At 54.0% G+C, this 26921-nt stretch overlaps 1 long non-coding RNA gene across 3 annotated transcripts in view; it reads left to right on the plus strand.

Moving 5' to 3' along the window:
* LOC140386012 (uncharacterized) overlaps window positions 1–26921 on the plus strand; it is a 175684-nt gene that overhangs the window by 83802 nt on the left and 64961 nt on the right. The window lies entirely within an intron of this gene.

Raw genomic sequence — 26921 nt, forward strand, 5'->3', positions numbered from 1 at the left:
AGAGTTTTTCGAGGCGGTCACAAAGGTGTTTGATGCAGGTAGGGCAGTGATTGTTGGCTACATGGACTTCGGTAGGGCCTTTGACAAGGTCCCTCATGGCAGACTGGTACAAAAGGTGAAGTCACACGGGATCAGAGGCGAGCTTGCAAGATGGATACAGAACTGGCTAGGTCTTGGAAGGCAGAGAGTAGCAATGGAAGGGTGCTTTTCTGAGTGGAGGGCTGTGACTAGTGGTGTTCCGCAGGGTTCAGTGCTGGGACCTTTCCTGTTCGTAGTATATATAAATGATTTGGAGGAAAATGTAACTGGTCTGATTAGTAAGTTTGCGGATGTCACAAAGGTTGGTGGAATTGCGGATAGCGATGAGGACTGTCAGAGGATACAGCAGGATTTAGATCGTTTTGAGAATTGGGTGGAGAGATGGCAGATGGAGTTTAATCCGGACAAATGTGAGGTAATGCATTTTGGAAGGTCTAATGCAGGTAGGGAATATACAGTGAATGGTAGAACCCTCAAGAGTATTGACAGTCAGAGAGATCTAGGTGTGCAGGTCCACAGGTCACCGAAAGGGGCAACACAGGTGGAGAAGATAGTCAAGAAGGCATACGGCAAAGAGGAAGGAACTACAGGCGAGCTTTGACCGACTATCTACCAGGAAGGCGGTGCGCCAACTGAGGCGAGCAAAGGGTGCAGTTTATGAACATGGAGATAAGGCATATGTTAGCAGGTCAGCTCCGGAGGGACGCAGCGGCAAGGGAAATTGTTCAGGTGAGGGATAGGGCAGGGAAGTTGGTGGTGGCTCCGGATCTGATTAACAAGGTTTTTGAGGAATTTTATGAGAAGTTGTACAGGTCAGAGCCACCTGGGGGAGACCGTGAGATGCAGGAATTCCTAGATGGGTTGGAGTACCCGAAGTTAGGGGAGGGGGACAGGGCTACATTAGAAGGAGCGATAGTGGAGCAGGAGATAAAGGATGCGATTGGGAGGATGCAGTCGGGGAAGGTGGCAGGGCCGGATGGGTTTCCGGTGGAATATTATAAAAAATTCGAGGATAAGCTGGCACCCCTGATGGTGGGGATGTTTGAAGAGGTGATAAGGAAGGTGGTGTTGCCACAAGCTTTGGGGCAGGCATCGATTTCCCTGTTGCTGTAAAACGCTAAGGAACCGACAGCGTGGGTCGTATAGGCCCATATCGCTTCTGAATGTGGACGCAAAAGTATTGGAGAAGGTACTGGCGGGTAGGCTGGAGGAGTGCCTCCCGAAGGTGATAGGGGAAGACTGAGAGGGAGGCAACTCTTTTCAAACGTTAGCAGGGTATTGAACATCGTTATGGCACCGGCAGAGGGGAAAGAAACAGAGGTGGTTGTGGCATTGGACGCTGGGAAGGCGTTTGACCGGGTAAAATGGGGGTACTTGATGGCAGTTCTGGAGCGGTTTGGGATTGGTCCAGGATTTGTGAACTGGGTAAAGCTACTATATAAGGAGCTGAGGGTGAGTGTCCGAACAAACAACATCAGCTCGAGATACTTTTCTCTCCACCGTGGTACTAGGCAGGGATGTCCTATGTCCCCCCTGCTGTTTGCACTCGCGATTGAGCCGTTGGCCATCGCATTAAGAAGTTCGGGGGTGTGGAAAGGAATAGTGCGGGGGGGGGGATAGAGCATAGGGTGTCCTTATATGCCGATGATTTGCTGTTATACGTGTTGGAACCGAGTGTGTCGATAGGGGGAATATTGGAGCTGCTTCGAGTGTTTGGGTCTTTCTCAGGGTATAAACTAAATCTAGACAAGAGTGAGTATTTTGTGGTGTCTCGGCCGGGGATGGGGGCAGGGGTGGGGGTCTGCCATTCCGTCCGTACGGCAGGGACTAACTTTAGGTACTTGCGGGTGCAGGTTGCCCGGGAGTGGGGGGGGCTCCACAGGTACAACATCTCTAGTTTGGTGGGGAGAGTGAAAGCTGATCTGGCAAGGTGGGATGGTCTCCCTCTGTCACTGGCGGGTCGGGTACAGGCGGTTAAAATGAACGTGCTGCCGCGATTTCTGTTTATTTTTCAATGCCTGTCGATTTTCCATTCAAAGGCTTTTTTCAGAGAGATTGAGGGAAGGATTGTTTCGTTCATATGGGGAGGGCAGGTGGCCAGAGTTAGAAAGGTGCTGCTACAGAGGGGAAGGCAGGCAGGGGGTTTGGATCTTCCGAACCTGATGTATTATTACTGGGCGGTGAATGTGGAGAAGGTGCGGAGCTGGGTCAGAGGGGTTGACTCCCAGTGGGTCAGAATGGAGGAGAGTTTGTGCAGGGGGTCGGGATTGAAAGCCCTAGCAACAGCGCCACTCCTGATAGACCCGGGGAAGTACTCAGGGAGTCCGGTAATAATAACTTCATTGAAAATCTGGAGGCAGTTTCGCCAACACTTCAGGTTGGGGGCAGGGTCAAGGGAAATGCCAATTCGGGGGAACCACAGATTTGAGCCAGGGAGGTGGGATGGACATTTTCAGAAATGAGAGGAGAAGGGGATTAAGACACTAAAAGATTTGTTTCTTAGGGGTCGGTTCGCAGAATTGAAGGAGCTGGAAGCAAAGTATGGGCTGGAGCAGGGGGAAATGTTTAGATACATGCAGGTTCGAGATTTTGCCAGAAAGGAGATACAGAGCTTCCCGGTGGAGCCTGCCTCCACATTGCTGGAGGAGGTGCTGACGACAGGGGGACTAGAGAAGGGGGTAGTGTCAGCGGTTTAGGGAGCTATTTTGGAAGAGGAGAAGGCATCACTGGAAGGGATCAAAGCAAAGTGGGAGGAAGAGTTGGGAGAGGATATGGAGGAGGGGTTCTGGTGTGAGGTGCTCCGGAGAGTGAATGCCTCCACCTCGTGCGCGAGGTTGGGGCTGATACAGCTGAAGGTGGTATACAGAGCACACCTCACGAGGGCGAGGATGAGCCGATTCTTTGAAGGAATGGAAGATGTGTGTGAACGTTGCGGGGGGGGGGGTGACCCACTAATCACGTTCATATGTTTTGGTCCTGTCCAAAGCTAGAGGATTACTGGAAGGAGGTTTTTAGGGTAATTTCTAAAGTGGTGCACGTGAAGCTGGACCCGGGCCCCTGGATGGCCATATTTGGGGTGTCGGACCAGCCAGGGTTGGAAACGGGTGCAGAGACAGATGTTGTAGCCTTCGCCTCGTTGATCGCCCGAAGGTGGATCCTGATGGGATGGAGAGCATCCTCTCCACCCTGCGCCCTGGCATGGTGGGGGGATTTGTTGGAATTCTTGACTCTTGAGAAGGTTAAGTTTGAACTAAGGGGAAGTACGGAGGGGTTCTACAATTCATGGGCATTATTCATTCTGCACTTTCAAGAACTGGATAACATCGAACATAGTTGGGGGAGATGGGTGGGAGGGTTGGTGGTAGGGGAGCGGTGTGTTTTCATGGTGACTATGGGTGATTCCTGATTCCTTTTTGTCATTTGCTTATGTGAACATGCGGGCTAATGTTTGGGGTTTGGTGGGAGGATGGGATTGTTGTTATTGATATGCGGATTGACATATTTGTTACTGATTATTGTTTGTTGTTGGTGGGTGTAAATTTGGGAGAAAATGTGAAAAAGGAGGAGAATAAAAAATATTTTTCAAAAAAAAGAAGGCATACGGCATGCTTGCCTTCATCGGCCGGGGCATTGAGTATAAAAATTGACAAGTCATGTTGCAGCTGTACGGAACCTTAGTTAGGCCACACTTGGCGTATAGTGTTCAATTCTGGCCGCCACACTACCAGAAGGATGTGGAGGCTTTAGAGAGGGTGCAGAAGAGATTTCCTAGGATGTTGCCTGGTATGGAGTGCATTATCTATGAGGAGAGGTTGAATAAACTTAGTTTGTTCTCACTGGAACGAAGGAGGTTGAGAGGCGACCTAATCGAGGTCTACAAAATTATGAGGGGCATAGACAGAGTGGATAGTCAGAGATGTTTTCCCAGGGTAGAGGGGTCAATTACTAGGGGGCATAGGTTTAGGGAGTGAGGGGCAAGATTTAGAGGAGATGTACACGACAAATATTTTACATAGAGGGTAGTGGGTGCCTGGAACTTGCTGCTGGAGGAGGTGGTGGAAGCAGGGACGATCGTGACATTTAAGGGGCATCTTGACAAATACATGAAGAGGATGGGAATAGAGGGATACAGACGCCGGAAGTGTAGAAGATTTTAGTTTAGACGGGCAGCGCAGGTTTGGAGGGCTGAAGGGCCTGCTCCTGTGCTGTACTTTTGTTTGTTCTTTGTTCTTTGATGGTTAACAGATGTCATTTGGATATCCATTCACTGACCTTGACTACCCTTGTTAGGTCACTGAACTTCCAGCCCTGCTGTCACATCATCAGGGCCAGACTTCTCCTCTCTGCCCCTGCTCCCATTTCTTGCTCACGTTATTCCTTGAGGGCCTTCGAGCTCCCTGTGGAAACATTGCATCTCTCCTCCTTTCCACCACCTGGACTAATACCTCCAGGGCTGTATCTCTTTATCTCGAATTCTGCTCACTTAAGAGGGACAGGCTGTCTTTAAGACAGGCAGGCTTGCTGAACTATTTGTTAACCAGGCATCTGCTGGGGATCCCTTTCAACGTGCAGCCAATCATCATTTAGATGAGGAGACAGCATGAATTTTATCTACTGCTTGCCTCATTGCGGCAGGGTCAGAGGTAACTGAAACCAACTTTGATAAATTTTCCCCCTGTTGGAAGATGGCAGAATCGTACAGTGGAATGCGATACATCCAGTGGTGATGTCTAGTGTAGGGGTTTTTGTTCTGATTTCCGTGTGCCACTTTCTTCATAAGAGACTTGATGCCAGCTCACAGGAATCACTGATGATACTGAAATTGAGAAAATTTATAGCATGAAAATACATAATTGTGATGCCACAGAGCATACAATGTATTACAACGGAAACTAATTTCTGGCATTGAATAACAACAACTTGAAACATTTCAAAATGCTTTACAGGAACAAAATAGTCAAATTCTATTTTTATTACAGAATAATATGATATTTTTTACTGGTATATAACTGTCCATTACTTCCTGAAAATCATAAATTAGTGCCTACATATGTATCCACACAACAGGATAATATATAAGATATACCAGGTTGGTGAGCATGTATGTAGATAATTGCATCAGCAGTTTCCTTGGTCAGCTACTGTAGCTAGAACAGAAGATTGGGAGAACCTCCATTACCTTGGGCTGAATTTTCAGAGCAGTAGTCTTTGAATGTAGGTGAGTGAATGGGCCGGTGCATGGTAAGTTGGTGGATAGGTGGGTGAATGGATAGGTGGGTGAGTTGGGTACGTTGGTAAGTGGGTGGATGGGTAAGTATATGAGATGATTAGGTCTGTGAGTGGGTGGATTCGTAGGCAGTTGAGGTGGGTGAGTTGTCAGCTGGTCATGGGGTGTCGGCTCAGATTAGAGGGCTGGTGTGTCTGGTTGGGAGGTCCAAAGATGTGCAGGTTAGGTGGATTGGCCATGATAAATTGCCCTTAGTGTCCAAGATTGCCCTTAGTGTTGGGTGGGGTTGCTGGGTTGTGGGGATGGGGTGGAGGTGTTGACCTTGGGTAGGGTGCTCTTTCCAAGAGCCGGTGCAGACTCGATGGGCCAAATGGCCTTCTTCTGCACTGTAAATTCTATGTAAGTAATTGGTTCTGTTGGGTGCTGGGGGTTAGCCAGGTGGTAGTCAGATTGGGTAGGGGTGTTAGTTGGGTCAGGGAATAGTCTGGTCGGTTGGGGGCTAGCCCGGTGGTTGGGGATAGTAGCCAGAGGATAGTCACATAGTTAGGTGATTAGGATGGGGTGGAGGAGCGAGTCGGGACATATTGTCATAGGTAATTGGGGGTTTGGATCTGGTCTGGGGAATATGCGATGTGGAAACTGGAGGATTTCAACCAATTCCTATTGCCTTTCTGAGAATATTGCACTGCAATTTGGTGGTTAAACAGGAGCATCTCTGAGGAAGTTCTTAGTGCTGGTATTTAGTTGTAATAGAGAGAGAGAGCGCGATCATGGGGTTTAACATTAGTGGGAAAGCCCAGGTTTGAGAATATGATGGGCGGGGGTTGCACTGTGTTTTTTCTTGGGGGAGGGGGGTGTTGATGATGCAACCAAGCAGCCCAGAACTTTAGAAGAACTGGTTTGCCCACTGTTGTTAGGGGGAGGGTGATGGGTGCTGAGGTTTGTCAGCATATTGGAGTCTTGTTAGGTAATATTGTTTAAGGGAGAAAGGAGAATGTGGACCACAGCTCATTTGTGAATTTCTGGATCTGTCGGCATAAAAAGAATGGGTGAGCAGATGTCTGCAAACAGGAGGTGGGGGCAGGAGGTGACATCTGGCATTGTTGATGAGTTAGCTTCTAAGAAATCTCTGCAAGTATTGAAGTAAGTGTATTGTGATTGCCTTCCCAAAATCACTGTTTCTCAAGAATAAATTAATACAATAACTGCATTAATCAATTTACAGATTGCAATCTGTGTACATTTTTTTGCCTCCTTGGAATAGTAAACAGTTGTTTGCTTTAATATGATCTATTTTTATTATAAAACAGCAAAATTCAGTCTGCAATTTGGGAAATTGGGCTGGAGGTGCAGAGCTTACGTGCAGCATGCTCTATTTGGTAACCATGCTGTTAATCATAAACACTTCTGCCATATATAAGTGTGCTGCAAAGCCTAGAAACTGGATTGTGCTGCACCTGCTGTATGGGTGTAGAATGGGCACCAAAGAATGTGACCAGGAACAATTGCACACTCATTTCATGCCAAAGGTGTGCTGCCAGCCATTTGGATTGGGCTGCGCAGTCGCATGTGTGTCAATTTGGCCAATTATCCAGGTCAGCTTGACAATTCCTCCAGTAAAAAATAGCATTTTATTTTGGTCAGTTTGAAGCATTTCTCATCTGAAAAATAGGTGAGTGGCAATTGAATAACAGGCTGGAGCATCAACTTGTAAACAGACAAATAATGCAGGAGTCTATATAAACATGCAGCCCTACGCATGCTGGAGGATCCTTATTGGAAAGTTCAGGGAGGAGTGGATGAAGTATACATAACGGGTGAAATTCTCCCCCAACGGCGCGATGTCCGCCGACTGGCACCCAAAACGGCGCCAATCAGTCGGGCATCGCGCCGCCCCAAAGGTGCGGAATGCTCCGCATCTTTGGGGGCCGAGCCCCAACACTGAGGGGGCTAGGCCGACGCCGGAGGGATTTCCGCCCCGCCAGCTGGCGGAAACGGCGTTTGTTGCCCCGCCAGCTGGCGCGGAAATGTCATTCGGGGCGGCGCATGCGCGGGACGTCAGCGGCCGCTGACAGTTTCCCGCGCATGCGCAGTGGGGAGAGTCTCTTCCGCCTCTGCCATGGTGGAGACCGTTGCGGAGGCGGAAGGGAAAGAGTGCCCCCACGGCACAGGCCCGCCCGCGGATCGGTGGGCCCCGATCGCGGGCCAGGCCACCGTTGGGGCACCCCCCGGGGCCAGATCGCCCCGCGCCCCCCCCCAGGAACCCGGAGCCCGCCCACGCCGCCTTGTCCCGCCGGTAAATAGCTACTTTAATTTACGCCGGCGGGACAGGCAATTTCTCGGCGGGACTTCGGCCCATCCGGACTGGAGAATCGAGCGGGAGGGCCCGCCAACCAGCGCGGCCCGATTCCCACCCCCGCCCAATCTCCGGTACCGGAGACTTCGGCAACCGGCGGGGGCGGGATTCACGGCGGCCAACGGCCATTCTCCGACCCGCTGGGGGGGTCGGAGAATGACGCCCAACATCTTCTTGTTCCACTTTCTTCAGGTTTTGAGTGGTCCAACCATTGAGCCTTAAAGAGATCACTGTATGTCTCTTTTCTTTACTTTGTTAGATATTTGTGGGCCCAGGACCAGAAGAGACATTCAGGGCAGCACAAAACTCTTCTGGACAACTTCTGGTTGACCCATTTTCAATCTTCCAGCTCCAGCTCCTCTCCCTGTCAGCCTCTCCATTCTCCCCTCCTCGCCATTCGGCATGCAATATCTTGTTGATTTCCCTTCTCATCACACCTGCCAGTGGGAGTGGCAAAGCTGTTTAATGCTGATTGGTTGGCAAGTAGATTCTGATTTGCAGAGACTTTGCCATTGAGAATGCACCAGGAAACAGTTATTCCTCAAGTTTTTATTTAAATTCAAAGCAGGCAAGTCGACTCTGGTTGAGGTGTTGCCATGGGGAATGCACCAGGGCATGGTTGTCCTCCAAGTTTTGTTTAGTTGAAAAAGGTGCAATTCTTGGACATATTCTCTCTGTTTGCAAATTAAGGACAAGACCCTGCTTATGAATATATGTAGCTTCTAGCTTGTGTAAGTGCACTACATTGCGAGCACGACTGCTAATCTTAAATTGGTTGTTAGCGTAATTCTTAGCACAATTGGGATTTTTTTAGTAAGTGCTGCCCAATTGTGGAATCACATCTAACATTGGACACTATTTTCTGAGTATTGCAAGCATGGACTGGTTGAGTACAGTTAGTACTCTGCCTATTGTGGACAGCAGAAGGGATGTTCTGTTTGAGACAGCCCACCAGGAATTGAGGTGCAAGGCTAACATAACTGGTATCACACAGGCACTGAAATTCATACAACACATTCCGCATTTGTGTGGTCGATTGAACATCTTTTTGGCATGGTGACAGCATGCTCACTAGGCTCATTTATGAATTTGTGCGATACATAGCAAGCAGTGATCTGATCAGGGTAGCCATTATTCCGTAGGTTACCTTTGATGAACCGTATTTTGGCATCAGGCTTGTATGGTGAACAAATGGCTCAGACCTTTTTTTACATAGGTGCTGATAAGATCGGTCTTATAGTGGATGGAGACGCTGGAATCCCAACACATATATTGTGAGAGACTAAAACTTCACACTGTATATTTTTGGAATAACATCATGGCTATTTCTAAAATTTCAAAAACTGAACAAAGATGGTTGTTATCTATGTTTGTCTGTGACCACAACCGCCGCCCCGTGAACAAAAGAAGCTGCCTGGTATTATCGGGGAAACTCCCACATTGATAACTCTGGGAAACCATGAACAACCCTCTGTGAACAGCAGAGGCCAAATTTGAAGAGTTATACAAAGACCATCTGCATTTCACTTCATAATTCAGTCTGCTCGTCGGCTAAGACAAAAGGCCCTGTAACATTTCTTTCAATTGTTAATAGTTGAAACATTTAACAATCTCGGGGACCCAGAAAAGGGACACACATCTTCTGTGAAAGACTGTGTAGAGAGCTGGGAGTCACATGATCCAGAGCTCTGGTTTGTTGAACAAGTAATATTTCCTTGCTCAGTCTGTTGTTTAACATCTGACCAGCAGGCTTCACCAAAGGGGTTGTGGCTTAGATTGAGTACATGACCCCATCTACCTTGCTTCTGTTCCAACATCTGTACCATTGCCTACATGGGCGGCAAGGTAGCACAGTAGTTAGCACTGTTGCTTCACAGTTCCAGGGTCCCAGGTTCTATTCCCGGCTTGGGTCACTGTCTCTGCAGAGTCTGCACGTTATCCCGTGTCTGCGTGGGTTTTCTCCGGGTGCTCCTGTTTCTTCCCACAGTCCAAAGATGTGCAGGTTAGGTGGATTAGCTATGCTAAATTGCCCTTATTGTCCAAAAAGGTTAGGTGGGGTTACTGGGTTACGGGGATAGGGAGGAGGTGTGGGTTTAGGTGGAGTGCTCTTTCCAAGGGCTGGTGCAGACCCGATTGGCCGAATGACCTTCTTCTGCACTGTAAATTCTATGATTCTATGACAAGATTGATTCATCTTTTCGTGCCAATTTCATCTAGTAAATTCAACGCCACCGGAAAAGTGAATTACCCGATCGGTTTTCAACCTACTGTTTCTGTGAAGCAATACCTCATTGGACTTTGATTATAGAATCCACGTGAACCAGTATTTATTTTCTCTGTGGTCTTTCTGTACCATAAATCCTTCTTTTCTCTATCCTTCTCTTTACTCTCTAAGTGTGGACGCAATGCTGTGACCCTCCTTTCACATTTTGAGGATGTTCAAATAAACTAATCATCTAATCTCGAGTTCGTTGTGAGGTTATTAATAGATCAGTGAGGGCAGCATGGTGGCTCCATGGTTACCACTGCTGCCTCAAGGCGCTGAGGACCCGGTTCGATCTCGGCCCCGGATCACTGCCCGTGTGGATTTTGCTCATTCTCTCTGCGTTTGCGTGGGTCTCACCCCCACAACCGAAAGGTGTGCAGCATAGGTGGATTGGACACGCTAAATTGCCCCATAATTGGAAAAAAAAGAATTGGGTACTGTAAATTTTAAAAAAAATTAATAGGTAATTGGATCAAACAAAAATTGAAGGGTTGGGAACTATTTATGAAGAGGGAAACAAATCAAAATGCCTTGCTGCTTACAGATGGGGTAAGGGGACTAATTAATGCTGTTTAAATTAGCCACCCTACTTTCCGGACCAGTATTGACTAGTGAAGATAAGCTTTTGGTAGACAGTATCAGTGGATCCATTCTCAGGTTTCTCAACTAGTGTGTTGAGGAAAGGAAGCTTGTCAGACTGCTCCATTTTAAAGATGAATTTGAGCATAGAATGGAACGCATTAAGGTGTATGAGGAAATTCTTACATGCAGCTGCAGATTCAAATATGTATAATCCTTGTAGTGGAAGTTTGCAAGAGATAGGAGGTTAGGGATCATTCCATCAAAGGAGTGGTTCTCGTGGAAACAAATTAAAATGTTAGCAACAGTTGGACCTAGAAGGGGTCCTAAGGCGACACCATCTATTTGGGTATATATATATAACGTCATTAAAGCTGAACTCCACTGCAAGAGTTATTAAGTTCATAAGTTCAATGAATACAGATTCCAACATGCAGAGCATCTAGATTGCTATAGAATCATAGACTCTCTACAATGCAGAAGGAGGTCATCTGGCCCATCGAGTCCACACCGACCCCCAGAAACAGCACTCCACCTAGGCCCAAGCCCCGACACCATTCCCGAAACCCAGTAACCCCACCTTGTTTTTTTTTTTATCCTTTACTTTATCGGAGTTACAAAGCCAGAGCTGAGTGTGGACAAGGGCGAACCCCTAATCCAGTTCCTTGCCTGCTCCAAAAAAGAGACATACCAGATCCAGGCATTACACCTGATCTCACGCTCATCTTAGCCAAAAGGCCAAGAAGCGCTACGCTTGATCTGAGCCAAAAGGCCGAGAAGCGGCCTTACTGTTTGACTGGGGGCAATTTAGCATGACCAATGCACATCTTTGGACGGAGTACCCGGAGGAAACCTATGCAGACATGGGGAGAAAGTGCAAACTTCACGAGGACAGTTACCCGAGGCCGGAATTGAAACCGGATCCCATGCGCTGTGCGGTAGCAGTGCTAACCACTGTGCCACCATGCCGCCCATGTGATATAGTGATGTAGATTCTTTGAGAAACACATTAGTGAATAGGCTAGCAATGTTGAACAAGTGTACGGATATGGCATTACTGTTGATATGGAAGACTTGTATAACCTTTATGAATGTGAAGGAATCCTTCATTGTGTATGTTGAAAATTCACTCAGAACTGGTTGTTGAAAGTTGCTCACCCATTTGGCCAATTCATGTTGTGTAGAAGCAGTAATAGATTCTATTTTTCTCGTCTATTTCAATTCTTTTTTTACGCAGAAAATGATTAGGATCTGCCTGAGAATATGGTGAGGCAGATTCATTTGAGATCGTCAGAAGAAAATTAGATAATTATATGTAAAGGAAAATATTTGCAGTGCTATGTGGAAAAGGCAAGGGAATGAGATTAGGTGAGTTTCTCTTGCTGAGAGCCAGCAGGGACAGGGTGGGCCGAATGGCCTCCTGCGCTATTACTGTTCTGTGATTGTACAAAAATAAACATTTTCTTTCCAGTTGACCTGAAAAGATCTTGGGAATACTGTGGAGAACCAGTCTGGGGAATCTTCCTTCAATTAAAAGGCTGGAGCTGATTTTCCTCTCGACTTAGAACTGACTGTAAATCTGGCAGAATGAACCCAAAGTGAGCTTCACCCATCGGCACCTGAAGCTATCTATATTGGAGAATTCAGGTTATTATAATAGGTTTAAATATATGGCTGCAGACCATATTAAATGCAAGTACTGTTTGCATTTCCATTTGTGCATTCCCTTGGTATACTATCAATTCATGAAACTTCTAATCTCCTTTCAAGACCTTTGTATTTGGAAAATAGTGCTAATGTGCTCAGCAAACCATAGCCAGGCAGCTTGGCACCAAACATGATGAAAGGATCAACCTCTGGACTGAGCTTGACCTTCTTCATCAATGAGGATAGACAAATCTGAAGCATTGTTTGACTCTTCTGATTCCTTTCTTTTCTTCTTTGACTTTTTTTTGCAAGAAGTGGTGAATTAGCTCACTAGCTATCTGAGAAGTATGAAACTGAGTAATTATCCAGTGCTGCAGTGACTGGCTGACTTCAGAGATATCCAGCACGAGGAATCCCAAGCTTATCTGGCATCATGGTTAGTGGGTGTTCTGGTAAGCAGAAATTAGAGAACTTTACGTTTTTATTCCTAAGCAACATATATTAACCCAAATCTTTTAAGAAAATAAAATGATTTGTCCTCAAAGTGCCCTGCTTAGCTATAGACAGTTTTCAGTTTCCTAAATGCTCAACTCCCATATTCTAGTTTAAGTTACCGTGGCACAAAAAGGTAACTAAATAAACCTTAAGGCATCTTGTCAACTTCCCTATTAAAAACCGTGGGCTGGATTCTCCGTTCTGGAGACTAAGTCCCCACGCCGGCATGAAAACTGTGGTGTTTTACGCCAGGAGGGTGTTTTACACCGCAAGGGGGCTAGCAGCCAGCTCTAGCTGCCAGCCTGCAGCGGCCGCGCCGTGCTTCATGGCGGACGCAGCCCGCGGACCCGGCCCGCAAAAATAGTACCCCCCCTTCGGCCGGCTCGCGTGCCCCGGGTCACCCCACCACAATGCCCCCAGCCCCGAATAATGCCCCCCCCCCCCCGCCCGCGGATCGGCCCTCCCCCAAATGTGGCGGCACTGGACTGAGTCCGCAGCTGCCACGCTGAGTTTCCGACGGGTGAGACCATGAGAGACCCATGCGTTTGGGAACTCGGCCGGTCAGGGACGGAGCATCGCAGGGCGGGCCTCAGCCAACGTTCGGAGGCCGTGGATACGGCGCGTGGCGTACTCCTAGAATATGTCGCTTTTCAGGGGGCAGAGCATTGCAAAAGCGCCGCTGCCCCCGATTTCGTCGTCATCGGGGATCCCTGCCCCGTCACCGAACGCGATTTCGATGTTGGGGATCGGAGAATCCAGCCCATATTTCTAACTGATTTTATTCTTTAATTCACTTACTTTTCCCTCTTACTTTCACGACTCAATTTTCTATCAACGATCTGAATAAAACATTTCCCTCTTTCTCTTGTATAGTTTACAACCCTTAAGTTCAAAAACTGCCTATTTTTGGTGTTACAAATGCCATATCAGTTTGAAAATACCTGCAGGGTATGCCCACATATCTGGTGCTGGGAGTGCTGGATATCTTTTTGGCAATTAGTGTGAGCACAGGGAGCATGTGTATGCTGAGGGGGCAGAATGTGAAGTAATTTAGCCTGTAATGCTGATTTGATGCCAATATGTTTCGCAGCAGCAGAGATAGCCTGACATTGGCCGCCGGCGGGATCTTCTGGTCTCATCATTGTCAATGGGTTTTCCCGTTATTGGCACCCTTCACCTCCTGGGTACCCGTGGCGGCATGTCGCTGTCAGCGGGACTGGCTGGGAATCATTGCCCACCATCTCTTTTTCTCACAAAAGCTGAACATGCATTAAGTAGTCGTAAGGCCCATTAGCACCATTTAAAGAGGTCACCCTTTAATTTCAGATTATTGTTGACTAAGTTCTACTGGCTGTTTGATAATTGTCCAATCAGAACTGAATGAGCAGTTCCATATTGGACATCCATGAGACACTGTGGGCCGTTAGCATTAGCAGAATTGTATTGAACCACATTCTGTAATCTCATAGTGCCTTATATCCCTCATTCTCCCATTACCATCAAGTCAGAGGATGAGTGTAGGAGAGCATGCTAGGAGCAGCACCAGGCGTACATAAAAATGTGGTGCCAACCTGATGAAGACACAACACAAGACTACATGCATGTAAATTAGCTGAAGCAGCCAATCCCACAACCGATGGATGCAGGTCAAAGCTCTGCAATCCTGCCAGTCGTGAATGGTGGTGGACAATTAAACAGCTAGTGGACTCCTGCAAAGGCTATGAACCCTGACACTATTTCAACTGTAGTATGAAGACTGATACACTATCAATTACGACGAGACGAGAGTAGAGTGTAATCGAGGCTTTATTAAACAGAGATGTATAGCCTCCTGCAGCTGCTGCCGAAATGGCTGCAGCTCGGTGAGCACACACATTTATACTCCGCCTACTGGGCGGAGCCAGCAGACAGGGATCTACCCCGGTACCTGTAGTACAGGAGCCTTACCGTATTACCTCTCATATGTGATATATACAACAGCGGTGACTACAACATTTACCCTCTGTTAAAAAAGATTCCAGCGGGGTGGTGGAAAACTATTTACATGCATTTTAAGGTAAACATTTTGGGGAAAGTTTACAAATTCAGCCGATCGGGGCACTTGATCCTCCGTTGTGAGCGCCGCAGTCCCGGTGGCGATGCAGGTGTTGGCTCGGTTGCCAGTGACTCCGGGAGCATGTAGACCTCATCTTCATCCCCGGGCGGGACCAAGGGGAGGACGGAGCGTCCTGGGGCGGGGGCTGTGGTGAGGTGCGCTGGGGGGAGGAAGGGTGGCGCCGGGGCAGTGGGGGGGGGGAGGGGAACCCAGCTGGTGCCAGGTCCCTGAGGGAGACTGTGTCTTGGCGGCCGTCGGGGTATGCTACGTAGGCGTACTGCAGGTTTGCATGGAGTAGCTGTACCCTCTCGACCAACGGGTCCGCCTTGTGGAGCCGCATGTGCTTGCGGAGGAGAACAGGTGCTGGAGCTGCCAGCCACGTTGGGAGCGAAACCCCGGAGGTGGACTTCCTGGGGAAGGCAAGGAGACGTTCATGGGGGGGTTGCATTAGTCGCCGTGCAAAGTAACGATCGGATGGAGTGAAGGGCGTCGGGGAGGACCTCCTGCTAGCGGGAGACCGCAAGATTTTTGGACCGTAGGGTCAGCTGGACGGCTTTCCAGACCGTCCCATTCTCCCGCTCCACCTGCCCATTTCACCGGGGGTTGTAGCTGGTCGTCCTGCTCGAAGCGATGCCTTTGCTGAGCAGTTACTGACGCAGCTGATCACTCATAAAGGAGGATCCCCGGTCGCTGTGGATGTAGGCGGGGAAACCGAACAGGGAAAAGATGGTGTTGAATGCTTTGATGATGGTGGCAGACGTCATATCGGGGCATGGGACGACGAAGGGGAATCTGGAGTATTCGTCGACCACGTTAAGGAAGTACGTGTTTCGGTAGGTGGAGGGGAGGGGCCCTTTGAAATCCACGCTGAGGCGTTCAAAGGGGCGGGAGGCCTTCACTAGATGCGCGCGGTCTGGCCGGTAGAAGTGCGGTTTGCATTCAGCGCAGACCTGGCAGTCTCTGGTGATAGCCCTGACCTCCTCAATGGAGTAGGGCAGATTGTGGGCCTTTATGAAGTGAAGGAACCGGGTGACCCCTGGGTGACAGAGAGCGCGTGTAGGGTCCGGAGTCGGTCCACTTGTGCGCTGGCACATGTACCTCGGGATAGGACTTTGGGGGGCTCGTTGAGCTTACCGGGGCAATACAAAATCTCGTAATTGTAGGTGGAGAGCTCGATCCTCCACCTCAAGATTTTACCATTTTTGATCTTGCCCCGCTGTGTGTTATTGAACATGAAGGTAACCGACCGTTGGTCAGTGAGGCCAGTGAATCTCCTGCCGGCCAGGTAATGCCTCCAAAGCCGCACAGCTTCAACGATGGCTTGGGCCTCCTTCTCGATGCAGGAGTGCCGAATTTCGGAGGCATGGAGGGTGCGTGAAAAGAATGCCACGGGCCTGCCTGCCTGGTTGAGGGTGGCGGCCAGAGAGACGTCTGATGCATCGCTCTCGACTTGGAAGGGGAGCATCTCGTCGACCGCGTGCATCGCGGGCTTGGCGATGTCGGCCTTGATACGGTTGAAGGCCTAGTGAGCCTCCGCCGTCAGGGGGAAAACGGTGGAGTGAATGAGTGGGCGGGCCTTGTCCGCATAGTTAGGGACCCACTGGGCGTAGTATGAGAAGAACCCCAGGCATCGTTTGAGGGCCTAGGGGTAGTGGGGGAGGGGAGTTCCATGAGGGGGCGCATGCGATCGGGGTTGGGCCCCAGAACTCCATTTTGCACCACATAGCCGAGGATGGCTAAGCGGTTGGTGCTGAACACGCACTTCTCCGTGTTGTACGTTTGGAAAGGTTAGCGTCGTGGTCCTGCTGGTCGTGCCGCAGATGGTGACATCCAGGTACGGGAAGGTGGCCCGCAGTCTGTACCGGTCAACTTTTCGGTCCATCTCCCTTTAGAAGAACAAGACCCCATTAATGACGCCGAAGGGAACCCTAAGAAAGTGGTAAAGGCATCCGTCCGCTTCAAACGGGGTGTACAGGCGGTCCGCCTTGCAAATGGGGAGCTGGTGGTAGGCAGATTTCAGGTCCACTGTCGAGAAGACCCGGTACTGTGCAATCTGATTGACCATATTGTCGAGCTCCGTGTACCGATTGATGGTCTGACTGTAGTCAACGACCATCCTGTTTTTCTCACCAGTTTTCACAACTACCACTAGGGCTCTCCAGTGGCTGTTGCTGGCCTCGATAATGCCTTCCCGCAGCAGCCGCTGGACCTCAGACCTGATGAAGGTCCTGTCCTGGGCACTGTCTGTCTGCTCCTGGTGGCGACGGGTTTGCAATCCGGGGTGAGGTTTGCAAACAGAGAAGGCGGGTCGACCTTAAGGGTCGTGAGACCGCATACAGTAAGGGGTGGTAGGGGCCCGCCGAATTTCAGGGTTAGACTTTGGAGGTTGACTGGAAGTCCAGGCCGAGTAGCAAGGCAGCGCAGAGGTTGGGGAGGACGTAGAGCCGGAAGTCGCTGAACTCTACGCCCTGGATGGCGTGGGTGATGGTACGGTACCCCCGGATCTCCATGGAGTGGGATCTGGAGGCCAGGGAGAGTCTCTGGTTAATGGGGTGTACCGTGAGGGAGCAGCGCCTTACCATAGCGGGGTGGATGAAGCTCTCTGTGCTCCCGGAGTCAAGAAGGTATGATGTCTTGTGCCCATTGACCTTTATCGTCGTCGACGCGGTTGCGAGGTTGTGCGGCCAGGACTGGTCGATCATGATGGAGGCGAGCTGTAGCTGGTGTTGGAAGGCCCCTGGCTGGTCGGCAGGCGATGAGCGGCCCGATGAGGTGCCCGTCGAGCATAGGTCCTGAGGCGGGGCAGATGGCGGCACCCACGGGGCACACGTGGCGGGCGGCGCTAAAAATGGCGGCACCCACGGGCCGCACGAGGCCTGATGGGAGAAAGATGGCAGCGCCCATGGGCCGCACGTGGTTTGCGGGGGTGAAAATGGCGGTGCCCACGGGTCGCACGTGGAGGGTGCAGGAACAATGGGCCTGGTTACAGCGGCGATTGAGTGGGCTTGGCACACAGCAGCGAAATGCCCTTTCTTCCTGCAGGCTTTGCAGAGTGCGCTACGCGCCGGCCAGCACTAGCGGGGATGTTTTGTCTGCCCGCAGAAGTAGCACTTGCTTCCCCCGGTGTTGGCTGGCTGCCGCGCGGTGCAGGCTTGGGGTTGGCTGGGGGCAGTCACTGGTGGGGTCCACGATAGGATGTTCGCTGGTGGGGTTCACGATGTCCAGGAGGGGGGCACCTTGTGGTCGGGAGCGTACATTTGTACATTACGGGAGGCGGCCGTTAGTGAGATCGCGAGTTTCTTGGTCGCCGCGAGGTCGAGGGTAGCCCCTTCTAAGAGGCGCTGGCGGATGTACGCCGACCCTATGCCCGTAACAAAAGCGTCCCTAATTAGGAGTTCGGAATGTTCAACGGCCGAAATGGCCTGGCAATCGCAGTCCCTCGCCAGGGCATGCAGGGCACGCCAGAAATCTTCCACAGACTCTCCGGGGAGTTGATGCCGCGTGCCAGCAGCAGATGCTGGCGTAGAGCTTGTTGGTCTGCTGAGTGTAGTTCTCTTTCAGTAGCGCCATGGCCTCAGCGTAGGTAGGCGTGTCCTGGATGAGGGGAAAGATATCGGAGCTCAGCCGCGTATACAGGATCTGGAGCTTCTGTGCCTCTGAGGGTGGTTCTGTCACAGATCCGATGTAGGCTTCAAAGCAAGCTCGCCAATGTGCGAAGGCCGACTTGGCGTTGTCTGCTTGAGGATGCAGCTCAGGCGATCAGGCTTGATGCGGAGATCCATCGTTGTAAAATCTCTGCTTAATAAATTCATGCACTATCAATTACGATAGTGAGTGCGCTACGCGTCGGGCAGCACTCGACGGCTGGGCACTGTCTGTCTGCTCCTGGTGGCGACGGGTTTGCAATCCGGGGTGAGGTTTGCAAACAGAGAAGGCGGGTCGAGTAGAGTGTAATCGAGGCTTTATTAAGCAGAGATGTGTAGCCTCCTGCAGCTGCTGCCGAAATGACTGCGGCTCGGTGAGCACACACATTTATACTCCACCTACTGGGTGGAGCCAGCAGACAGGGATCTACCCCCTACCTGTAGTACAGGAGGAGCCTTACCGTATTACCTCTCGTATGTGATATATACAACAGTGGTGACTACCACAAAGACTTATGCTTCAAAGGTAGCTGCACCCTAACCAAGCTGTTCCAGTACAGCTACAACACTGGCATCTATCCAACAATTTGGAAATTGCCCAAGAATCTCAGATCATTTCTCCGTATGGGTTTGGTAGTTGGCTTTGGTCCTTAGCCTGTAGCTTGTCAGGGAGAATGAACAGAGGTAATGAAGAGTAGGACAAGCTTCTCGAAACTTGCCAACTGTTGCCGCCTGAACTGAAGCCTCAAAGCAGGGCATTGAAGCCTTGAAATATTATGTACCATGCTCCTTTCAGGCTAGAGCAGAAACATTTCCCAGTTTGCCATACAATGTTGTGAAAGGGAGGTCACCAAATGGATGTAAAGAGAGCTGAAAACAGTTCATTCTCTCTTGGCAGATAGAAGCAGGTAGAGCGAGCACCCAACTTCATGATGATTGCAAAATTCCTCCTGTTATACGGTGCTATTGACTGCATACAGATGTTGCATGTAAATTCTGAGGTATAGTATAACCAAAAAGGATTTCTTTCCGTCAACACAAAATCAAAATACGGCGCACACTGAATTCTGAGTTAAAAACAGAAAGTCCTGAAATACTCAGCAGATCTGAAAGGTCATTGATAATAATAATATTAATCGCTTTTTGTCACAAGTAGGCTTTAATGAAGTTACTGTGAAAAGCCCCTAGTCGCCACATTCAGGCGCCTGTTCGAGGAGGCCGTAGTGGGAATTGAACCCGCGCTGCTGGTCTTTTTCTGCATTTCAAGCCAGCTGTCTTAGCCCAAAGTGCTAAACCAGGAAGTTTATAGACCTGCAAGAGTGGGAAACAAGGGGCGGGATTCTCCAATAATGGGGCCATGTCCCCACGCCTGCGAGAAAACACGGGTGAATCACTGCGGACTTTCGTGAAGAAAGTCCGGAGTGATTCACTTACCTGGAGGGGGCAAGCAGGGCCCCGGAGTGCTCCTTGCAGCTCGGCTGCCGATATGGGACCCTGCACTTCCGGTCAGGGGTCTGCGCATGCGCACGGCTGCGGCCTGCGTCGGCCGCTCAGCACCGAAAACATAGGCCCCCCCCAGATCGTGCGCGCCTGCGGATCAGTGACCCCAGATTGGTGTCCTGGATGTCCTGGAGGCCACCCCCCCCCCCCCCCCGGTGAATGATCCCTTCACCCCCCAACCAGTGCGGCCGCGGACTGAGTCCACAGCCGCCACGCCGAGTTCCCAACGGATGGGACCATGAGAGAACCACACCGTCGGGAACTCGGCCAGCTGCATTCAGTGAATCGCCGCGGGGCCCTCTTTCAATGGCCCATGACCGGAGCTGCGATGACTGCAGGTGGGATTCACTGACCCCCCGCAGGGCCGGAGAATCGCCGGGGGCGGGGCGGCGTGAATCCCACACCGACGCCGGCTGCCGGATTTTCCAGCGCCGTTTTTTTGGCGGGAACCGCACCGCGCTGGTCGGGGGCCGTTGACAGTGGCTCCCCCCCTGGCAATTCTCCGCTCTGCGATGGGCAAGTCACGCCGGCGTAAATCAAACAATGTCCTTACTGGTGGGACCTGGCTTTGCGGGCGGCCTGCGGAGTCCTTGAGGGGCATGGGGGGATCTGGCCCTGGGGGGGCGGGGGCGGGGGGGGGGGTCCCCACGGTGGCCTGTGGCCTGGCCCGCAATTGGGCCCTACCAATCTGCAGGTGGGCCTGTGCCGTGGGGGCACTCTTTCCCTCCCCGCATGCCGCTGTAACAGTCCGCCATGGCCCACGCGGAGAAGAACCCACCTGCGCATGCGCTAGGATCACGGCAGAACATGCTGGCGCTCCCGCGCATGCGGCAATTCGCACTGGATGGCGGAGGCTCTTTGGCGCCGGTTGGCACGGCGTCAAACCCGCCGGCGCCAGCTGGCGTGGCGCCAACCCCGCCGGTGCCGGCCTAGCCCCTGAAGCTGGGGAGGATTCCGCACCTTCCGGGCGGCCCGACGCCGGAGTGGTTCATCGCCACTCCTCGGCGCTGGTACGGCCCGCCCTGCCGGATAGCGGAGAATCCCAGCCCGCGTGCGCATGATTGGCAGTGATTCTCTGGGGACCAGAGAATTGCGGGAGCGGAGTCGGACCCGGGGCGAAATTCTCCGTTATCGGCGGAAAGTCCGCCGATCGGCGCAAAAAACGGCGCAAATCCCACTTGCGTCACGTCATAAAAATGGGCCGATAGTCTCCGGCCCGAAATGGGCTAGCAGCGACGTGACGGGATCCGCGCTTGCGCAATGGTTCACGCCGTGCAGCGTCATATGCGCTGCACGGCGTGACGGCTCATAAGGCCGCGCAGCTCCCCCCCACCCGACCGGAACACCCGACCGCAACACCCGACTGGATGGCTAGCCGTTGCTCAGCCCCGAGGTTCGAGTCACGCGATGTGGAGGCGCTCCTGGACGCGGTGGAGCAGAGGAGGGACGCCCTGTATCCCGGGCACGGCCGCAGAGTTGCCCCACGCCACAGCCGGCGTCTGTGGAGGGAAGTGGCAGAGGCCGTCACCGCTGTGGCCCTAACACCACGGACAGGCACCCAGTGCCACAAGAAGGTGAACGACCTCGTCAGAGCAGGCAGGGTGAGCCTCCCCCATATCCCCCATATCCCCCCCTCCCCATATCCCCCCTCCCCCATATCCCCCATATCCCCCCTCCCCCATATCCCCCCTCCCCCATATCCCCCATATCCCCCCCTCCCCCATATCCCCCCTCCCCCATATCCCCCATATCCCCCCTCCCCCATATCCCCCCTCCCCCATATCACCCCTCCCCCATATCCCCCATATCCCCATACCCCCTCCCCCATATCCCCCCTCCCCCATATCCCCCATATCCCCCCTCCCCATATCCCCCCTCCCCCATAACCCCCTCCCCCATATCCCCCCCCTCCCCCATATCCCCCCTCCCCCATATCCCCCATATCCCCAAGTGAATCCAGCCCTAACCTTAACCTCTGCAATGCACGCGCAACAGATGGCGTGCATTCATATACCTGCCTAACACTGTTGCCTTTTACCCCTGCCACCACCCCCCCCCCCCCACAGGAGAAGCGCGCACACAACAATAGGGAGCATGTGAGGACTGGAGGAGGGCCCGCTGATGAGAGGCCACTGACCGTACACGAGGAAAGGGCCCTGGAACTGGCTGGCGGACCTGAGGACCGGGAGGTTGCTGATGCAGAGGTCGGGGCCCCACGAGCAAGTGAGCCACCAACAGCCCGTCCCCATATCCCCCCTCCCCTATATCCCCCTCCCCCGTATCACCTGATCACTGCCTGATGTCTAACCATGCATGCTTCATTGTGTATCGCAGGACCAAACGTCCAGGCACCCATCCCCGCAGATGCACACCGCCCGCAGGATGCCCCTCGGAGACCACAGGAGACGGAGAGACCCGCACCCTCCAGCATGCGACGCCCGCAGGATGCCCCTCGGAGACCACAGGAGACGGAGAGACCCGCACCCTCCAGCATGCGATGCCCGCAGGATGCCCCGCGGACACCACGGGAGACGGAGAGACCCGGACCCTCCAGCATGCGACGCCCGCAGGATGCCCCTCGCACACCACGGGAGACGGAGAGACCCGGACCCTCCAGCATGCGACGCCCGCAGGATGCCCCTCGGAGACCACGGGAGACGGAGAGACCCGGACCCTCCAGCATGCGACGCCCGCAGGATGCCCCTCGGACACCACGGGAGACGGAGAGACCTGGAGCAACAGGGAGACGACACCCCCGTCACGTGCGGGAGCGACCACCCAGCGATGAGGGGGGCAGCCACAGGCCCCCGTCACATCCGAGCCAGGACACCACTACCCGGGACACCACTATCCAGGACACCCCTACCCGGGACACCACTACCCAGGACACCCCTACCCGGGACACCACTACCCAGGACACCCCTACCCGGGACAGCACTACCCGGGACAGCACTACCCGGGACAGCACTACCCAGGACACCCCTACCCGGGAAGACGAAATACCGGACAGTGACTCAGAGTGGATGGGTGGAGACGAACCCCCACCCCAAAGTGCCATGGACTCAGAGTGGGACGAAGAGCACGACACAACGCCACTGCTGTCACCAACACCCTCCACCACCGCAGAAACACTCACCACGGTTGGGCACTTTAGTGATGAGGCGTCTGGTACACTCACTGGTGCGCACAACACAGCCGTCCCGGTACAGCAGGTGGAGGTAGGAGCAGCAGAGGGACCGGGCGGTCGGAGGGCAGCCCAGGCCAAGCGAACGTCTGCCGCCCAGATGGATCCCGGGTTCCTGCAGTTACCACACCCACACATAGATCCGATGCAACCACCGACCCGGAGAAGAGCGAAGAGGGTGACGGGCAGCTTGCGGCGGCTGCGGTCGCAGGTGGAGGAGTCCACCCGCGTCCAGGAGCTGGGAGTGGTCCCGGTCATGCGTGCCACCCAGGCTGACACCGCACGGGTGGCGTCCGCGGTGGAGGCAATGGGTGCGACGGTGTCAGACATGGGGAACGGTTTGCGAGGCCTGGGGCCTTCCGTGCAGGCGGCGTCTGTGGCCCAGGAAATGGCTGCCCTCTCACAGGAGGCCATGAGCCAGTGCCAGCGCCAGATGGCAGAGGCGCTCAACGCCATAGCCCAGTCTCAGCAGGCCATGGCCCAGTCTCAGCAGGCCATAGCCCAGTCTCTGCAGGCCATGGCCCAGTCTCTGCAGGCCATGGCCCAGTCTCAGCAGGCCATCGCTGAGGGCATCGGCGCCAGTGGCCATGTGCGAGCCGGCGTCGCACTGTCACAGACAGGGTTCGACAACCCCCTGGGCTCCATGGCTGCAAACCTGCAGACCCCTGTCGATACCAGCACGGGCCTCCAGGACTGGCAGCGCCAGATGTCGGGGGCGCGTCGGATGGCCAGTCCGTTCGCATCCCCCACCCATGTAGAGGCCTGGGGGCCATCGGGCACCCCGAGGGAGGAGGAGGTGGTGTGGTCCGTCCCGGCTCCCTCTGTAGGGGAGGTCCCGGTACACCGCGACACCTCGGACTCCCCCCCTTCCGTCCCAGGTGCATCGGGTGGGCAACGGGCAGGACAGGCTGGCAGCTCGCCATCCCAGTCGCCCGGGCCGCAGCCTGGCACATCTAGCCAGGACGCCCCAGGAAACGGCCGCCAAAGGGATCCAGTGTCAGAGGGCAGGAATCACAGGAGTCCACCTCCAGTTCTGCTGTACCGTCTGGGGAACCACGTAGACGTAGTCAAAGGGCCCGTAAGGCCAAACAATTAGACACTGAGTAAGTTGGCACGGGTGCAGGGCACAGATGAGTTTTAGGGGCTAGGGCACGTGCATGAACTCCTTTGGTTATTAAAGTCAATGTTTCACCTACCGAAGCTGCCTTTGTGCTCTGTCCAAAGTGTGCGGGCGTGTCATGTACATTGAGCGCAAGTGTGTGTGTGACGGGTGGTCTTACCTCAGCCCCAGGTGAGTCTGCCCCCTTCCCCCTGGGCCGCCATCAACATCCCCCGGGCAGAGGACGGGACCGTGCGCTGCAGTGTCACAGCCGCATGCAGGGATGGTCCGGGTGGATGGTGGTACTGTGGCCATGGGTCAGACATAGTCCAACGATGTAGAGCCAGGAGCTCATCGGAGGCGGGTTGTCATCATCCTCCATGGCCTGCGATAGACACGCGTCCACCCGCAACTGGGTGAGCCCGGCCCGTTGTGCCGCCGGTGGATCGGCAATTGGGGGGGGGGGTGGTGTGCATGCGGGTGGGGTGTGTGGGGTTGGGGAGGGGGGTGAGGGTGCTGGGTGGGTGGATGGGTGGGGGGTGTGGGTGGTCGGCTGTTGTCATGGTGTGCGGTCTGTGGCCATACTACCCGATTCCCACGCCCATCTAGTCAGTGAAGAGGGCGTCTATCAGTCTGTCCCGTGCCTGCTGGGCCAGCCGGTAACGGTGGACAGCCACCCGCCTGTGTCTACCCCGTCTGCCCTGACCATTGCCCCCATCCCCCTCATCTGGGGAGGACTGCGCCTCTTTCTGCTGCTCCTCCACTCCGCCCTCCTCTGCCTGCGGCACATCGCCCCTCTGCTGGGCTATGTTGTGCAGGACGCAGCACACCACAATGATGCGGCCGACCCTATCTGACCGATACTGGAGGGCGCCCCCAGAGAGGTCCAGGCACCTGAAACGCATCTTCAGCACGCCAAAGCACCTCTCGATCACTCCCCTTGTCGCTACATGGGCATCATTGTAGCGGTTCTCCGCCTCATTGCGTGGCCTCCGTATAGGCGTCATCAGCCACGATCGCAATGGGTAGCCCCTGTCGCCCAGCAACCAGCCCCTCAGCCGGGGATGGCGTCCCTCGTACATGCCGGGGATGGATGACCGCGACAACACGAATGAGTCGTGTACACTGCCTGGGTGACGGGCGCAGACGTGCAGGATCATCATGCGGTGGTCGCAGACCACCTGTACGTTCATTGAATAGGTCCCCTTCCTATTAGTGAACACGGCCCTGTTCTCTGCAGGTGGCCGCACGGCGACGTGCATCCCATCGATCGCGCCCTGGACCATGGGGAACCCGGCAACGGCAGAGAAGCCCACGGCCCGGGCATCTTGGCTGGCCCGGTCCACGGGGAAGCGGATGTAGCGGTGCGCCATGGCATAAAGGGCATCTGTCACTGCCCGGATGCACCGATGCACCGATGTCTGCGATATGCCGGACAGGTCCCAACTCGGTGCCTGGAATGACCCCGTTGCATAAAAGTTCAGGGCCACCGTAACCTTGACGGACACGGCGAGAGGGTGTCCCCCGCCAGTGCCACGCGGTGACAGGTGTGCCAGCAGGTGGCAGATGTGTGCCACGGTTTCCCGGCTAATCCGGAGTCTCCTCCTGAATTCCCGGCCCGTGAGGTCCTGGTATGACTGCCGGGGCCGGTACACACGGGGCGCCCTCGGGTGCCTCCGTTGCCGTGGGGCCGCGACGTCCTCCTCCCCCTCCTCGTCCTGTCGGTCAGGTGTCCCTCCAGCCTGGGCGGCTGCCGCCTGCCCCTCTGCGGCAGCCTGCGCCGCCTCTCTGGCACGCTCCTCCTCCTCCTCCTCCTCATCCAGGGCAACATAGACATGAGCGGCTGCCACCACGGCGGCCAACATCGCTGGATGGTCTGAAAACATGACGGCCTGGTGGGGGGGAGGGGAACGACGACATGTCATCATTGCCCATATCCCCTCCTCCCCCCAGCCAGGTGGCATGGACCGCATGGGTCCAACTGTTGGAGGCTGGCACCTGGCCAGGTGGACCAACTCATTTGCCCTCCCATCACCCACCCCGGCACGGACCCCCTCCCCAACCTCCAACCTCCACCCCAGCACGGACCCCCCCCCAACCTCCACCCCGGCACGGACCCCCCCCCAACCTCCACCCCGGCACGGACCCCCTCCCCAACCTCCACCCCAGCACGGACCCCCCCCAACCCCCAACCTCCACCCCAGCACGGACCCCCCCCCCAACCTCCACCCCGGCATGGACCCCCCCCAACCCCCAACCTCCACCCCGGCACGGACCCCCCCCCCAACCCCCAACCTCCACCCCAGCACGGACCCCCCCCCCAACCTCCACCCCGACACGGACCCCCCCCCCCAACCCCCAACCTCCACCCCGGCACGGACCCCCTCCCGGCACTCCCCCGGAGCCCAGCCTACTCTAACCACCCCCCCCCCCCCCCCGCCGCACACACACACAAGCCGAGACACACCTCTCCTCACGCAATCAGTCTGCGGCCACGCCATTTCCTGCCCAGAGCCAACCCCCCAGGCCGTCACTCACCTCCTCGCTGGTCGGCGTGAGCCTGGAGCACCGGGTCACGCCGATGAAAAGGAGGTTTGATTCACGTCGACGTGAACGGTCATCACGTCGACGGGACTTCGGCCCATCCGGAAGGGAGAATATCGGCAGGCCGAAAATCGGCTGCCTTGCGCAGACCTGTGACATTCTCCGCGGGAGCGTCGCCATTAACGCCCCGCCGACTTTTCTCCCTTCGGAGACTTCGGCGGGGGCGGGATTCACGGCGGCCAACGG

This window comes from Scyliorhinus torazame, chromosome 11 (genome assembly GCF_047496885.1).
Source record: "Scyliorhinus torazame isolate Kashiwa2021f chromosome 11, sScyTor2.1, whole genome shotgun sequence".
Lineage (NCBI taxonomy): Eukaryota > Metazoa > Chordata > Chondrichthyes > Carcharhiniformes > Scyliorhinidae > Scyliorhinus > Scyliorhinus torazame.